Raw genomic sequence first — 19,168 nt, 5'->3', positions numbered from 1 at the left:
CTGTGGACATGGGGGCCTGTTGGGAGTTGTAGTGCTGGCCTCTCACCCACCCACCCTCCCTGTGGACATGGGGGCCTGTTGGGAGTTGTAGTGCTGGCCTCTCACCCACCCATCTCTGTGGACATGGGGGCCTGTTGGGAGTTGTGGTGTTAGCTGCTTGACCACATGCATGCCTGGGAACGTAGGAGGCTACATTTGTGGTTGATCATGGTGGGTGCATTTGAGTCCTAGGGGTTCACAATTAGGTGACTATGTGGTCCACATGCATGGATTGGAGACTGGGAGATGTGTCTTAGCAGTTGTGCGAGGCAAGACATTACAGTGTGATGGTGGTCATTGGTTTGTACTTACCAGCCTCCACTCCCTCATCTTTTCCTTCCAGGCTCTCAGGGTGCAGTGTGGCTAGCACCTTCTCCTCCCATTGGGTGTATGGTATTGGATCCATGGGTGGGCCACCGCCAGTTTGGTGTGCTTTCAGGTGGTTCTTGGCCCTGATGCCTTTCACCCTTGCCTTGAGGTCATACCACCGCCTCTGGATATCGTGTTTGGTGTGTGGCACGGTCCCTGAAGCATTCACTCTGGTCACTTTCCTGTCCCACATTGTGGTCTTGTTTGCCAAGGTGGTCTGCTGGACTAGGGTACTGAACAGATGTGGTTCTACACAGATGATTTCATCCACCACCTTCAACTCACTCTCTGTGAACTTGGGGTTTTTCTTGGCGGCCATGGTGTGTGATGTGCAAGGTGTTGGATGTGCAGGTGTGTGGTATGTTGGGATTGTGTTGTCAGGGCTGGTTGTGGTGGGTGTGTTGGTGTGCAGGTTGTATGTGTAATTGTCTGTGTCAGTTGTGTGTGATGTGTGCCTCTTTCTTGCAGCTGTGCTGTGATGCAAAGGATTGTGGTGATGGGAGGGATACCTTTTATAATCTGTGTGGTGGTTTTGTCCCAATGGTTTTTTGCAGTCAGGTGTTCTTTGGGTGTGGAGACTTGGATGCTCTTGTTTGTACTGGGGGTGTGTCATTGGAGCATGGAGTTGTTGGGGGTGGGTTTTCCAGGTAGGTGTGTGTCCTTTTGTTTTGGTTTACTATTTACTTCCGTATGCCATTTTTGTTTCGGTTTGATGGCAGAGGTGATGGTTGTTTGGTTCTTTTACAGTCAAGTTCCGTTTGTCGATGAATTTTTACCGCGGCAGTTGTGGACGGTGGTGAGTTCCGTTGGGTTTGTGGGGTTATCCTAATCATGCGTCCGGTCCCTCCACAGGCCTTGCGGATGTTAGGTCTGTTTCCGCAGGCATTGCGTCCGCTGAGGACAATTTATATGTGGTACCATACACGTGCGGCGGTCTTTGGTGTGATCCGTCCGCCGCGGTCTGTGTGTGCTGGCTGAAAAATCCTAATCGCACCAGTGGTCTGTCCGCGATGCGGTCGGGAGTATTTTTACCGCGACCATGGCGGTCGGACCCTTTTTTGGTCCGCCATCCTAATAGGCCCCAGAGTTTGTATTTGTTGTCAACATACTCACTACAGAAGTCAAATTAGGAATGTTGATGTGTATTTAAAAAGTGAAAAGGAGAAGATCAGAGGGAGCAATTTGGTGCTTATTTGTTGGTGGAAGGTCATTGGGTAGTGATCAACGTGTTTTTAAATATTGCTACAACAGATTAGAAGAGAAAAAAATGCCAACTAGAGCTGTACATAGTAACCTAGAGTTGATAGTTATTCGTCCAGAACTGGTAGATTTAAATACGTATGAGTCCATTCTTATCCAATCTGTGCAACCGTTTCAGGCTATAGTTCATATGGAGCCTAAAATAAGTATGGGTGAATTTGTGCAAAATTGCAAACAAATCCGCAAATTCGCAGATTTTCCAGCAAAATCGCGGATTTTTTTGAGATTTGCACCATACTTAACTAGAGTACTTTCTACTGGCTAATCAGTAAGTGCTACCTCGTTGGGTGAATGTATAGCGCTTTTCCTACACTGCAGCTGCGAAAAGGGCCAGATGATTTGTCCCCAGTGACCATGTGTGCCTGTAAGTTTGCCACCACGCCAAAGGCTCCGAGGTTCCTTGAGTGAGCTGTCCATCATAGTTGGGAAAGGGCTGGAAAAACGTTTGATACTACTAGTGTGTGGTGCGGGGCTTCTATGCGTGTGCACATGCCTCTTGTCTAAAGGGTCAGAGAGCGAGCAGGGTGGCAGGTGAGGAGAAAGCAGCCTCCTGGCCACAGGAACTACAAGGGGATCGCGCTCGAGAAACTCATGGATGCAAAGATCTCCCTCGAGTATTACAGCTAATTTTCGACAGCAGATATGGGGTTAAAGCACACTTGCCCAGCATCGACCTTGCTCACTAATGTTTCTTTGGCTTATTAAAAACTTTACTTAATTTGAACTTCAGCTCGGGCACCAGCTATATCTGTAAGTGCTTCCTGTTGAGGTTTAATTTTTGTGACAGGAGCCTTGTGCCAGAATGAATCCTGCCCTGCATAGTTATCCACGAAGATGCCACCGTTTTGTGCAATACCTCTACTCAACTGGAGTACTGGCTAATCAGTAAGTGCTACCTCGTTGTGTAAATGTATAGTGCTTTTCCTACCCTGCAGCTGCGTAAAGGGCCAGAAGATTTGTCTCCACTGACCATATGTGCCTGTAACTTTGCCAACGTGCCAAAAGGCACAGAGGTCCCTTGAGTGAGCTGTCCATCAAAGTTGGGAAAGGGCGGGAAAAACGTTTGATACTGCTAGTGTATGGTGCGAGGCTTCTATGCGTGTGCACATGCCTCTTGTGCAAAGGGTCATAGAGCGAACAGGGCAGCAGGTGAGGAGAAAGCAGCCTCCTGGCCACAGGAACTACAAGGGGATCGCGTTTGAGAAACTCATGGATGCAAAGACCTCCCTCGAGTATTACAGCTAATTTTCAATGGCAGATATGGGGTTAAAGCACACTTGCCCAGCCTCGACTGTGCTCACTAATGTTTTGGGCTCATTAAAAACGTTACTGAATTTGAAATTCAACTCGGGAACCAGCAATATCTGTAAGTGCTTCCTGTTGAGGTTTAATTTTTGTGACAGGAGCCTCGTGCCAGAATGAATCCTGCCCTTCATAGTTATCCACAAAGATGCCACTGTTTTGTGCAATACCTCTACTCAACTGGAGTACTGGCTAATCAGTAAGTTCTACCTCGTTGTGTATGTGTAAATGTAAATGTAAATGTGGCATATTTGTATAGCGCGAACAGTGACCCGGAGGCCTCCCGGCGCTTGTACTCCTACCACAAGGGAACCCCTCCTGGCTTTTCCTTGTGGGGTGTCCACTCCTGGGCATCCCATGGTGAAACCAGGCATCCCTTGTGTATCAGGGGGCCTTTGTGGAGACTAAGCAAGCTATTGCCCAGAGTTGCAGCGTGGGACCCATGCTTAGAATCGGCACTGAGGCGAGAATATACGGTCAGAGGAATTTAAGCCCGAACCCGCCGAGGCGGGAATCAAACCCTGGTCCCTGGCCAGCGTTCTGCATCAAGGTCTGCCGCTCTAAGCATTGAGCCACACTTCTCCAAGTATATGTATAGTGCTTTTCCTACACAGCAGCTGCATAAAGGGCCAGAAGATTTGTCTCCACTGACCATGTGTGCCTGTGACTTTGCCACTACGCCAAAAGGCGCTGAGGTCCCATGAGTGAGTGGTCCATCATAGTTGGGAAAGGGCGGAAAAACGTTTGATACTGCTAATGTGTGGTGCGGGGCTTCTATGCTTGTGCACATGCCTCTTGTGTAAAGGGTCAGAGAGCGAGCGGGGCAGCAGGTGAGGGGAAAGCAGCCTCCTGGCCACAGGAACTAAAAGGGGATCGCGCTCGAGAAACTCATGGATGCAAAGACCTCCCTCGAGTATTACAGCTAATTTCCGATGGCAGGGATGGGGTTAAAGCACACTTGCCCAGCCTCGACCGTGCTCACTAATGTTTTGGGCTGATTAAAAGGTTACTGAATTTTATCTTCAACTCGGGCACCTGCTTTATTTATCTGTAAGTGCTTCCTGTTGAGGTTGAATTTTTATGACAAGAGCCTCGTGCCATACTTGTAACTATTCTCTGACCCTGCTTCGAGGGTCAGAGCAGGGTCAGAGAATAGTTGCAAGTAGGAAACGAGGCGCCACTCAGGAAGCACTTACAGCGTTACAGCAGGTGCCCAAGTTGAAGTTAATTTCTTTGTAACCATTTTGTAAATGGTTACAAAGACATTAGCTTCAACTTGGGCACCTGCTGTAACCCTGTAAGTGCTTCCTGGAAAAAATGTGTCCCATTTGCGGATTCGCTTATTTTTACGCAATTTTGCAAAATTCGCGGATCGCGAAATTGCAGAAAATCCGCAAATTCCGCAGGCGGAACGAATTTTCGGCCCATACTTAGCCTAAAACAGGTAAGCTGCCTCCAACAGATTTACAAAGAGGTTTAAAAGTTAGAGTTCTGTTTTTACCTTTAGATTTTAAGAAAAATATTAAAACTGTTGGTGTAGAGAGAGAGGAAAGTGAACCTGTAGGTATTCTAGTTAATGGTCTACCAACAAAGAGTCGTAAAATAGGCAAGAGTTAGTAGATGTCACCAAACTTCTAAAGGCTACATTATATCTGATACAAAACAATATGTATTATAACACTGTATATGTGGAAGCACAAGAAATATCATTTGAAGATGATAGAGGAATTTCAACTGGCCAAATCCAAAAAGTGGAAATTTATGAACATTACAGAATACATCCTCTACATTCAAAAGAAGTGATTGAAAACACTATTGAATTATTCCAAATGAGGAAAGTGAATGGAACTCCCATGAGTGTATGGGAAAAAAGATTAGAAGCTTGTTGTTGTCGACAGCTTTTCCCCACTGGAAAAGGTGGACGATATGATAAATGACCAGTACAGATTCCTGCTTCAGAATATTGTACGACAACACGTGTTTCTGCAAAGAAATATTTGGACAAAGTTCAATAAAGAGACAATCAATGCGAATCTGATGATTTATCTGGTAGCGTGTCAACATGGTACTAAGGAGTATTGGTATTGTTGTCACCCTGAACTGAAATGTATGTTAAGAAATTTAGGAACCCCTATGTGGTTTGTTACGCTTAGCTGTGCTGAATACGGATGGGATGATTCACTTGCATTTCTATGAGAAGCCAATTCAAATGTAAAAAACATTGAATTGAAAAAAGATGAAGAACTGTGTTCATTGGATCCTGTAAATGTGTGCAGATATTTTAATCATAGGTTTCAAACTATGATGTCTTTTATCTGCAAAAAAAATCTACCTATTGTAGAAGTTATTGATTTTTTTGGGGAAGAAGCAGTACCAAGCCAGAGTTGATCCTCATATACACATTCTATTATGGATCAAGGAGGCACCTAGATTTGGAACCAATTCTGATGAAACAGATTTGTCTTTCATTGAAGACTAGGTTACTTGTGCAATTCCAAAAAAAAGGAGCAAAAAGCAGCTTAAGACAAGTTTTATGGTTTCAATGTCATCGATGTGGAAAATATTGTCGACGGAAATACACATCAAATGGAAAAGTTTATAGAAAATGTATTTTTGGATTTCCACGTCCTGTAATTCCAGAAGGCAGAGTGAACAGTTTCATGTCAGTAGTAAGACATATTATAACTCGAAAATCTATGAAGAATACTTACAACAAAAAAAGGAGTGAAGATTCAAAGTATATTAATGACTACAATCAAGTGATTTTGACAATGTGGAATGTAAACTTGGATATCCAGTATGTTGCAGATAATTTGATTGCTGTTGCTTGTTATGTTACATCATATCTAACCAAATCTGAAAAGACAGAGTTGAAAGAAATGTGGGAAGAAATTTCACAACAGAAGACTCTTAGTAATAAATTGTACAGCTTTAGTTTGAAGATGCTTTCCCATCAAGAGATTGGGTCCTACGAATGTTCAGATCGGTTGACCTCTGCAGGTTTATATTCAAAGTCAAAAGGAATCATTTGGGTAAGCCTAGGTCTTGCTGCAACATGAAATTGAGTTTTGAAATTTCTACAAGAAATGGAATACTTGGCTTTGAATGAGCCGCAAAGTACAGATTTTGAACAAACAAATATGTCAGATACGTACTGTCTAAATAGGAGTCAACACCTGGAAAGCATATGTGACTGTGAAGTACTGCAACATTATAGTTTTAAGCGAAATGTTACAGAAAATATAAATTAAGAAAAATATCCAGTAATTTGATGTGATGGATGTTTTGTAAAATGTGCCAAAGGAAATCTTATAAATATTTGGAAACTCAGTTGTGATACTCCTGATAAAAGGGAATTTTTCTATTTAGCACTTCTGCAACTATGCAAGATTTGGCGCAGTAAAATGTAAATACTTGGAGATTTTGACTGCTATGGTTTCTTTTAATGCATGTAAAGATAGCATTGAATGCACAAGTATTACAACTTATCTACAAATGAATAATGAAGAGATTGATCAAGAAGCAACTATTGCAGCTGAAATAGCTAGAGACCATTCTCAAGATAGTTAAAGTTCTCCTCCACTAAGTTAAGATCCACTAGGACAACCAATTCTTGAAAATGAAGCAGCAATAGCAATGAGTGAAGTAGAAATGGCAATGTAACAAGCACAACAGGATATTATTGAGTTGGGAAACTTATAAGAAAAACTAAATATTGAACAAAAAGAAATATATGAGCAAGTGACACAACAGATACAGCATGGTTTACTGCATGAAAAAAAGAATGTCAATCCACATCATTCAAAACTAATCAAATATATATCAGTAGGCAAGCTGGAACAGGAAAATGTGTTCTTGATTAAAGTTTTGACCAGCTATCTACACAAAACCACTGAATCACATTTATGTTGTGCTGTAACTGCTCCCACTGGGTTAGCAGCACATAACATAAAAGGGAATACACTACATCGATAACTCATGCTACCAGTTGAACATGAAAATAAGTTGGAACATAAAAAGCTATCTGGAGAAGCTTGTTATGAAGTTTCACGAGTACTGAAGAAAATGAAACTTCTAATCTTTGATGAGGTGAGCATGGTCTCAAACTTAATGCTTGCCTTTGTACATTTAAAAGAATGCAACAGATTTAAAAAAAAGAATATGATGTTCTGTTTGGAGGAAAACATGTAATTGTATTCGGCTACCTACTACAACTTACTCCTGTAAAAGGGCAACCAGTTGCTAAAACATTTGTGTATGAAGGCACTAGGAAGTCTTTGAAAGTATTGGAAATGTCAACATTTGGTCTCATTATGAATATAAAGAACTTATTAAGAATGTGCGACAAGCAAGGTATGAACATTATGGAAACATTCTTCAAGATATTAGAATTGATGTTTTGAGTAAAGATGGAAAAGAAGCTTTACAAAGTCAGCCTTTAACAAACTTGTTTGCAAATGAAAACATAGCACCTGAAATAATGTACAAAAAAATCAGAGAAAAGAAGTCTATAGTTTGCCTAATGCCTACACTGCAAGAGTGTTCTACGTTCAATCAAGAACTTTTGAAATTGGGAAAAAAATAATAGTGAAAATGTAAGCTCTTGATAAAATGGAACACAAAGGAGTTACTATTCTTCTCTCAGAGAAATTACAGTCACAATTAGATTCTTTGGAAAGGTGGTGTCTAAGACTGCAGGTTTAGAAAAGACTTTATATGTATGTGAATGTAGAATAAGGTTCAGTAAATGGAGCAATGGGAAAAGTTGTTGAGTTTCTACATTTTCAGAACAGATGGAATAGAATTTTTGAAGATTAAATTTGATCAGATTCAAGAGAAAAACAGATTGGACAATGTGCTGTTCGTTTTTTACTTTTAAAAGACTTGTATGTTTGTAGAAAATAGGGGTGGGTGAAAATTGCTTAGTCGTGTTATGCTAAGTTTTCCGAAATGGTAAAAGATCTCTGCGAGCTATGTAGAATTCTGATTGAACGCAAAATCGCTTGTTCCACCCGTTCGCAATGCGTTTTTCCTGTTTGGAGACGCTGTGTGCATGCTCGGGGGCAAATTTCTCTTCCGTTGTCCCGCCCGCTTGGGATGCATGTTTCCTGTACACGAATGAGGATGTTCGATGGCATGTCCAAATGACGTGCTTGCGATTGCACACTCTCGCGGGATTGCGCAGCCGAAAACAAACAGATAGGAAAACTCATAGAGCGAATGCTGGGTTCCCAGTAAATCGCTCCCACGTGCGCGAGCACGCATTTTGAAAGCGTGAAAAAGGAATTATTTCACTATGCCGCAGATCGCTGAATTTTTAGGAATTCCGTGTTCTACGTGGAGTGCGGAATTGCCAAAATTCTGCAAATTCAGTGAGCAGAGCGGAATTTATTGCCCAGGCCTAGTGGAAAACAGTTTCCTCTTTCTTTAGCATATGCTGTAACTATTCATAAATCTCAAGGTTTAAGTTAGACAGGGCTTTGGTAAATATTGAAAGTACAGTGTTTAAAGAGGGCATTGTGTGCGAGTATAATTGGTTGAGAAGATTGTATGGGCCTAACTTAGGCGAATATCCGGTATATGAAAAATGTGTAGTGTGTCCAAAACAAAAATAAGAAAAACATTCCAGTGAGGTTCAAAAAAAGAAAACAATTCAAGAGAATGATGAAGCTGCAAAAAAAAGTGTCAATGGACATTGTTGATAATATTGTAGGATACCAGTTATTAAATAGTTCAGGTATCAACTACTATGCTAATATCATTGTGAATGTTGTGTTTTATCTAGAAGATCTTTATCATGAAATTATGGAAAATCAAGAAAAAAGATTGTGGGGCATATTCTCAAGGGGGTTTATCTCCGCTTTTTTGGCTTTAAAAGCCAAGAAAGTGGAGATAAAATGATCTCCCTATTACCTAGCTGTCGCTAACACCAGTTAGCAACAACTAGTAGGAGATAGCGACCATCTTGGGCCCCGCTTTGCATGTCATTGATATTTATCACTAATGACATGCCAAGATGTTAGCGACTGGAAACAGTTGCTAACATCGCTAACTCCTATTACCAACTTTTGGAGATATTCGCGCTAAGCACGAATATCTCCAAAAGCTAACACCTGCCCCTGAGCAGTTCTTAGCCATGTTATCCAATGGTAGGTGGATACCATGGCTAAGAGCATTAGCTCGGTAATGCATGAATATCGCTGACTTTTCAGCGATATTCATGCATTTCGGCCGATTTTTATCGCTTAGGAGATAAACCTTGATAATAGCAAGGTTCCTAAGCGATAAAAATCGCCGCAGCTCGGCGATAAAAATATCGCCGCTAAACCAACATAGCGATAATTATCGCTAGTTGTTGGTAATATGCCCCTATGTTTTTTATTAAATTATATTTTTCAAAAGTTGGTAACTGATAGAATTGAAATCCATACTGCTTCTGGCATATGGCATCTTTTGGATATATGTACTGGTTCTTTACAACTTACACTTAATGTACAACAAGACGCACACAAATATCTTATGTTTATACTAGCAGTATTGGAAGATGAAGGAAAAGAAATTGAAAATTTGTTTGGACTAAGTTACAGATGGGATCAGAAATGTGAAGACATTTTCTTCTACCACTGAAATAGACACTTAACGATTTATATTTTTGATGATACCAGATTGAAAAACAGTGTCTTTTAACAAATGAGTAAAAACAGTTATTCAAGATATGAACTGTTCTCATTGCAAAACAGAAATGTTGTCAACATTACTGATAGAAAGATTTGGACAATATGTCATTTTAATCATGCAATGTTGTATAGCAAATTGATGAAAATCGGAAACCAAAATTTATAATATTGAGGCAAGTCAAGTATTATTTCAGGACAAACTTTTAAAGCAGTGGCTATTTTTTGTCATGATGGACCTACTACAACATCAGGACACTTTACTGTGTATTTGAAGTACAATAAAGTATGGACTCATTGTAATGATGTCCATTTGGAATTCAAATGTCGGTTGCCTTACAAATTGCCAAATTCACATCTGATATTTTTCATACCAAAGTTTTGAAAACATCATTTGATCCTATTGGGAAGATGTGTATGTGAATTAACAAGTTTATTTTGGATTATTTCAATGCAAATGGTTTTGGAAACATTATTCAGCCTATTGTGAAGGTGTGAACAATTACTGTTTGGATGATTGTTTGTGCTAATTCTTATTGCATTTGCAAAATTGTGTTTGAAAGAAGTAGTTTATATATTTGATCTTTATTTTATACGTGATGTAAATGAGAATGTATATTTTACAAAATGTAGTTGGGAGAAGTAAAAGATGTAAAGTAATTGAAGAATGTAATTTACAAACTGTAGATAGGTAAACAGATAGTTGCACTTCTTGTAAATATTTTCAACACAGATTTTCTTTTTTAGAATCTCATTGATTGAATTCCCCCCCCCCCCTGCTTTATGATAATCTACATTCAAATCACTGTGTATGGTGAAATTCAGAAGAATCTGAGAACAGCAAAAAAGGGAAACTGAATATGTTATGTAATTCAAAAATTATGTAGTGTTCTTAAAACTATGATATTATATGCAATAACACTTTTTCTTCTTTTTTTAAACAAAGTAATACTAAAGTTCAGTTTACAACAAAACTACTGTAAAATAGTTCCACTTAGTTTTATATATTTTTTAATAAAAAAATGTAAGGTGAAATAATGTAATTAATAAGCATGCCAATATGAACTAATGTTTACAGTGACTTTTACTGCACTCATCCGTTTTTTTAAATGCTGCCCATGCAGTCATCTATACAGTTAGGCACTGTTCCCACACTCCTCTAATCACCCGTGCACTATCTATGCACTTCTACAATCACGTAGCCAGTACCCATACACTTATATCACCCAGACACTACCTTTGCTCTCCTTCAAACACTAAGGCACTATCTGTACACGCATGCATTCAGCTAGACATTACTGATATAATCTTCCAATCACCCAGGTATTACCTATATACTTCTCCAAGCCTATAGACATTACCCCTACACTCATACATTTACCCAGGCATTACCTATTCATTCCTCTAATTCTCAGACATTACACCTGCACTCTTGCAATCACTCAGACATTACCCCTGCGGTCATGCAATCACACAGATATTACTCATGCACTCCTCCAATCACCCAGCGAATACCCAGGCACTTATGGAATCACCCAGGCATTAAATATGCACTCCTTCAATCAGTTAGACAGTACCCATGCACTCCTACAATCACCCACACATTACCTGTGAACTCATGCAATCACTTAGTCACTACAATGTACTTCTTCAATCAGTCAGCCACTACCCATGCACTCCTCCAATTACCCAGGCACTACCCATGCACTGATGCAAACAAACAGGCATTACATATGCACTCCTTTGATCACTCAGGCAGTAAGCATGCACTCCTTCAATCACCCACACATTACTCCTGCCTTCATGGAATTATCCAGGCATTACCCATGCACTTCTTGAATAACTCAGGCAGTATCCATGCACTCCTCCAATTACCCATACATTACTCTTGCACTCTTGAAATCACCCTGTCATTACCCATGCAATCCTTTAATCACCCAGACATTACCCCTGTACTCATGCAATCACCTAGGCATTACCTATGTACTCCTTCAATTACTTAGGCAGTAGCCATTCACTTATGCAATTGCAAGAAGAACAGATGCTGTGCACACGCACGTATGGTGGATAGTCCGAGTATGAGGACTGAGGTTTCTACTCATAAAGAGTGATTGCTTGGAAAAAAGAACGTGGAATGTCAAAATTCGTGTGAATAACGTTTTTATAAGTCATACAGTGGACAGTAAAGTGAGTAAGTAGCCAGCCGACACATGTTTCGTCACACCGTGAAGGAGGTGTAACTCATCAGGGCTGTAGGGCTACAAGGTTGGCGGAATTATGGAGATAAGGAGCGGCGGAGAAAACCCGTCCGCGTGTGCATAGAGGCGAAAAAACGCCAAGGAGTAGTCGCTGGATCAGGCAAGGGTTGCAGGGCAAGTGGCGTCTTGGGAAAAGCGGCTGCCTGAGCGAGAAAAAAGGAACGCACGTGTTAAGTGCGTGTAGCGGAGTAGAACCGGCATCCGGTCAATGCCAGGTCTACTCCGCTAGACGCACTTAACACGTGCGTTCCCATGCACTCCTTCAATCACTCAGGCAGTGCCCATGCACGCCTTCAATCACTCACACATTACTCCTGCCTTCATGGATTTCACACAGGCATTACCCATGCACTCCTTTCAGTCACTCAGGCATTACACATTACCTCCTCCAATCACCCATACATTACAGTTGCACCCATGGAATTGCCCAGGCATTAGCCATGCACTGCTTCAATTACTCAGGCAGTACCTATGCTCTCCTCCAATCACTGAGACATAACCCTCGCTCTCATGCAATCACCCAGGAATTACCTATGCACTCATTCAATCACTCAGGTAGTACCCATGCACTTCTTCAATTGGCCAGGCACTAAGCATGCACTCATGCAATCACCCAGGCAGTACCCAACCGCTCTTTCAAACACTCAGGCAGTACCCAAGCACTCCTCCAATCACCCAGACATTACACCTGCACTCCTGCGATCGCATAGGCATTACCCATGCACTCCTTCAATCAATCAGGCAGTATCCAAGCACTACTCCAATCACCCAGGCACTACCCATGCACTTATGCAATCACACAGACATTATTTTTACACTCTTAAAATCACTCAGACAGTACTCATGCACTCCTCCAATCACGCGGACATTACTCTTTTACTCATTGAGTCACCCAGGTACTACCAACGCACACATGCAATCACCCAGGCAGAACCCATGCACTCTTCCAATTACCCAGGCACTACCCATATACTCATGTAATTACCCAGGCATTACCCATGCACTCCTTCAATCACTTAGTCAGTTCCCTTGTACTCTTTTAATCACACAGACATTTTCCCTGCGCTCATGCAATCATGCAGGCATTACCCATGCTCTCCTACACTCACCTAGACATTACCCCTGCATGCATGCAATCACCCAGGCATTACCCATGTACTCCTTCAATCACACAGGCAGTACCCATGTACTCCTCCAATCACCCAGGCACTACCCATGCACTTGTGTAATCACCCAGGATTACCCATCCATTCCTTCAATCACTCAGGCTGTAGCCATGCACTCCTCCTATCACCCAGACATTACACCTGCACTCATGCATTTACCCAGGCATTACCCATGCACTCATTCATTCACTCAGACAGTACTCATGTACTACTGCAATCACCCAGACTTTGCTCATGCACTCATGGAATCATCAAGGTACTACCCGTGCACTATTACCCATGTACTCCTTCAATCACCCAAGCACTACCCATGCACTTGTGTAATCACCCAGGATTAACCATCCATTCCTTCAATCACTCAGGCTGTAGCCATGAACTCCTCCTATCACCCAGACATTACACCTGCACTCATGCATTTACCCAGGCAGTACCCATGCACTCCTTCAATCACTCAGGCAGTACCCATGCACTGCTTCAATCACCCAGACATTACCCTCAACTCTTGCATTCGCCCAGGCATTACCCATTCACTCCTTCAATTACTCAGGCAGTACCTATGCACTCCTCCAATTGCCCAGGTGCTACCCATGCACTCATGCAATCACACAGGCATTCCCCATGCACTTTTTCAATCACTTAAGCAGTTACATGCACTCCTTCAATCCCCCTGGACCTACTCATGCAATCACCCAGGCATGACCCATGCACTCTTTTAATCACTCAGGCAGTACACATGCACTCCTCTAATCACCCAGACATTACCTCTACATCCATGCAATCATGGAGGCATTAGCCATGCACTTACAAAATGGCCCAGGCATTACCTAGCACTTACAAAATCACCCAGGTATCATTGATGCACTCCATCAATCACCCAGACATTACCCCTGCACTCCTGCAATCATACAGGCACTACCCATGCACTTCTTCAATCACTCAGGCAGTATGCATGTCCTCCTCCAATCACACAGGCACTACCTATGCAGTCTTGCAGTCACCAAGGTATTACCTATGCACTTCTTCAGTCACTCAGACATTACCCATGTACTCCTTCAATGACTGAGGCAGTACACATGCACTCCTCCAATCACCGAGGTTCAACCAATACACTCATGCAATCACCCAGGCATTACCCATCCAATCATTCAATAATTCAGGTAGATCCCATCACTCTTCCAATCACCCAGGCACTACTCATGCATTTATGCAATCACCCAGCCATTACCTATTTACTCCTCCAATCACCCAGACATTACTCATGCACTCATGGAATCACTCAGACATTACCCATGTACTACTGCAATCACCCAGACTTTGCTCATGCACTCATGGAATCATCAAGGTACTACCCGTGCACTATTACCCATGTACTCCTTCAATCACCCAAGCACTACCCATGCACTTGTGTAATCACCCAGGATTAACCATCCATTCCTTCAATCACTCTGGCTGTAGCCATGCACTCCTCCTATCACCCAGACATTACACCTGCACTCATGCATTTACCCAGGCAGTACCCATGCACTCCTTCAATCACTCAGGCAGTACCCATGCACTGCTTCAATCACCCAGACATTACCCTCAACTCTTGCATTCGCCCAGGCATTACCCATTCACTCCTTCAATTACTCAGGCAGTACCTATGCACTCCTCCAATTGCCCAGGTGCTACCCATGCACTTATGCAATCACACAGGCATTCCCCATGCACTTTTTCAATCACTTAAGCAGTTACATGCACTCCTTCAATCCCCCTGGACCTACTCTTGCAATCACCCAGGCATGACCCATGCACTCTTTTAATCACTCAGGCAGTACACATGCACTCCTCTAATCACCCAGACATTACCTCTACATCCATGCAATCACGGAGGCATTAGCCATGCACTTACAAAATGGCCCAGGCATTACCTAGCACTCACAAAATCACCCAGGTATCATTGATGCACTCCATCAATCACCCAGACATTACTCCTGCACTCCTGCAATCATGCAGGCACTACCCATGCACTTCTTCAATCACTCAGGCAGTATGCATGTCCTCCTCCAATCACACAGGCACTACCTATGCAGTCTTGCAGTCACCCAGGTATTACCTATGCACTTCTTCAGTCACTCAGACATTACCCATGTACTCTATCAATGACTGAGGCAGTACACATGCACTCCTCCAATCACCGAGGTTCAACCAATACACTCATGCAATCACCCAGGCATTACCCATCCAATCATTCAATAATTCAGGTAGATCCCATCACTCTTCCAATCACCCAGGCACTACCCATGCATTTATGCAACCACCCAGCCATTACCTATTTACTCCTCCAATCACCCAGACATTACTCATGCACTGCTGGTGCAGTGAGCTAAAAAACGGTGTTGGATCTAGCCCTGATCTCTTGACTGGGTGAGAGTATTCTGTTTAATTCAGAGACTCTGTCCCTCACCACCCCTTGTTGTAAATATTTTTGTCCACCCTAAGCGTGGAAGGGTATACTCAGATGTGAGTCCCTTGCTCATTGCACCATCAGGATTCAAGCAAGCCGGGCCGAAGAGGCTGAAATGCCAGAAACCGGTCCCCGGTAGCTTGTTTCCCTCCCAGTGTAAGAATTGGCTTTTGTAGTTTGGTTTGCCCTGTTCCCATCATGCACTGGGACAGGAACAGACTAATTTGCATACAGTCAGGTTCTGAAACTGGGATGGTGCAGTGAGCTAAAAAACGGTGTTGGATCTAGCCCTGATCTCTTGACTGGGTGAGAGTATTCTGTTTAATTCAGAGACTCTGTCCCTCACCACCCCTTGTTGTAAATATTTTTGTCCACCCTAAGCGTGGAAGGGTATACTCAGATGTGAGTCCCTTGCTCATTGCACCATCAGGATTCAAGCAAGCCGGGCCGAAGAGGCTGAAATGCCAGAAACCGGTCCCCGGTAGCTTGTTTCCTTCCCAGTGTAAGAATTGGCTTTTGTAGTTTGGTTTGCCCTGTTCCCATCATGCACTGGGACAGGAACAGACTAATTTGCATACAGTCAGGTTCTGAAACTGGGATGGTGCAGTGAGCTAAAAAACGGTGTTGGATCTAGCCCTGATCTCTTGACTGGGTGAGAGTATTCTGTTTAATTCAGAGACTCTGTCCCTCAACACCCCTTGTTGTAAATATCTATACAGTTAGGCACTGTTCCCACACTCCTCTAATCACCCGTGCACTATCTATGCACTTCTACAATCACGTAGCCAGTACCCATACACTTATATCACCCAGACACTACCTTTGTTCTCCTTCAAACACTAAGGCACTATCTGTACACGCATGCATTCAGCTAGACATTACTGATATAATCTTCCAATCACCCAGGTATTACCTATATACTTCTCCAAGCCTATAGACATTACCCCTACACTCATACATTTACCCAGGCATTACCTATTCATTCCTCTAATTCTCAGACATTACACCTGCACTCTTGCAATCACTCAGACATTACCCCTGCGGTCATGCAATCACACAGATATTACTCATGCACTCCTCCAATCACCCAGCGAATACCCAGGCACTTATGGAATCACCCAGGCATTAAATATGCACTCCTTCAATCAGTTAGACAGTACCCATGCACTCCTACAATCACCCACACATTACCTGTGAACTCATGCAATCACTTAGTCACTACAATGTACTTCTTCAATCAGTCAGCCACTACCCATGCACTCCTCCAATTACCCAGGCACTACCCATGCACTGATGCAAACAAACAGGCATTACATATGCACTCCTTTGATCACTCAGGCAGTAAGCATGCACTCCTTCAATCACCCACACATTACTCCTGCCTTCATGGAATTATCCAGGCATTACCCATGCACTTCTTGAATAACTCAGGCAGTATCCATGCACTCCTCCAATTACCCATACATTACTCTTGCACTCTTGAAATCACCCTGTCATTACCCATGCAATCCTTTAATCACCCAGACATTACCCCTGTACTCATGCAATCACCTAGGCATTACCTATGTACTCCTTCAATTACTTAGGCAGTAGCCATTCACTTATGCAATTGCAAGAAGAACAGATGCTGTGCACACGCACGTATGGTGGATAGTCCGAGTATGAGGACTGAGGTTTCTACTCATAAAGAGTGATTGCTTGGAAAAAAGAACGTGGAATGTCAAAATTCGTGTGAATAACGTTTTTATAAGTCATACAGTGGACAGTAAAGTGAGTAAGTAGCCAGCCGACACATGTTTCGTCACACCGTGAAGGAGGTGTAACTCATCAGGGCTGTAGGGCTACAAGGTTGGCGGAATTATGGAGATAAGGAGCGGCGGAGAAAACCCGTCCGCGTGTGCATAGAGGCGAAAAAACGCCAAGGAGTAGTCGCTGAATCCGGCAAGGGTTGCAGGGCAAGTGGCGTCTTGGGAAAAGCGGCTGCCTGAGCGAGAAAAAAGGAACGCACGTGTTAAGTGCGTGTAGCGGAGTAGAACCGGCATCCGGTCAATGCCAGATCTACTCCGCTAGACGCACTTAACACGTGCGTTCCCATGCACTCCTTCAATCACTCAGGCAGTGCCCATGCACGCCTTCAATCACTCACACATTACTCCTGCCTTCATGGATTTCACACAGGCATTACCCATGCACTCCTTTCAGTCACTCAGGCATTACACATTACCTCCTCCAATCACCCATACATTACAGTTGCACCCATGGAATTGCCCAGGCATTAGCCATGCACTGCTTCAATTACTCAGGCAGTACCTATGCTCTCCTCCAATCACTGAGACATAACCCTCGCTCTCATGCAATCACCCAGGAATTACCTATGCACTCATTCAATCACTCAGGTAGTACCCATGCACTTCTTCAATTGGCCAGGCACTACGCATGCACTCATGCAATCACCCAGGCAGTACCCAACCGCTCTTTCAAACACTCAGGCAGTACCCAAGCACTCCTCCAATCACCCAGACATTACACCTGCACTCCTGCGATCGCATAGGCATTACCCATGCACTCCTTCAATCAATCAGGCAGTATCCAAGCACTACTCCAATCACCCAGGCACTACCCATGCACTTATGCAATCACACAGACATTATTTTTACACTCTTAAAATCACTCAGACAGTACTCATGCACTCCTCAAATCACGCGGACATTACTCTTTTACTCATTGAGTCACCCAGGTACTACCAACGCACACATGCAATCACCCAGGCAGAACCCATGCACTCTTCCAATTACCCAGGCACTACCCATATACTCATGTAATTACCCAGGCATTACCCATGCACTCCTTCAATCACTTAGTCAGTTCCCTTGTACTCTTTTAATCACACAGACATTTTCCCTGCGCTCATGCAATCATGCAGGCATTACCCATGCTCTCCTACACTCACCTAGACATTACCCCTGCATGCATGCAATCACCCAGGCATTACCCATGTACTCCTTCAATCACACAGGCAGTACCCATGTACTCCTCCAATCACCCAGGCACTACCCATGCACTTGTGTAATCACCCAGGATTACCCATCCATTCCTTCAATCACTCAGGCTGTAGCCATGCACTCCTCCTATCACCCAGACATTACACCTGCACTCATGCATTTACCCAGGCATTACCCACGCACTCATTCATTCACTCAGACAGTACTCATGTACTACTGCAATCACCCAGACTTTGCTCATGCACTCATGGAATCATCAAGGTACTACCCGTGCACTATTACCCATGTACTCCTTCAATCACCCAAGCACTACCCATGCACTTGTGTAATCACCCAGGATTAACCATCCATTCCTTCAATCACTCAGGCTGTAGCCATGAACTCCTCCTATCACCCAGACATTACACCTGCACTCATGCATTTACCCAGGCAGTACCCATGCACTCCTTCAATCACTCAGGCAGTACCCATGCACTGCTTCAATCACCCAGACATTACCCTCAACTCTTGCATTCGCCCAGGCATTACCCATTCACTCCTTCAATTACTCAGGCAGTACCTATGCACTCCTCCAATTGCCCAGGTGCTACCCATGCACTCATACAATCACACAGGCATTCCCCATGCACTTTTTCAATCACTTAAGCAGTTA

Source organism: Lissotriton vulgaris, chromosome 4_1 (assembly GCF_964263255.1).
Source record: "Lissotriton vulgaris chromosome 4_1, aLisVul1.2, whole genome shotgun sequence".
NCBI lineage: Eukaryota > Metazoa > Chordata > Amphibia > Caudata > Salamandridae > Lissotriton > Lissotriton vulgaris.
Note: the sequence above shows the minus strand (reverse complement) of the source record.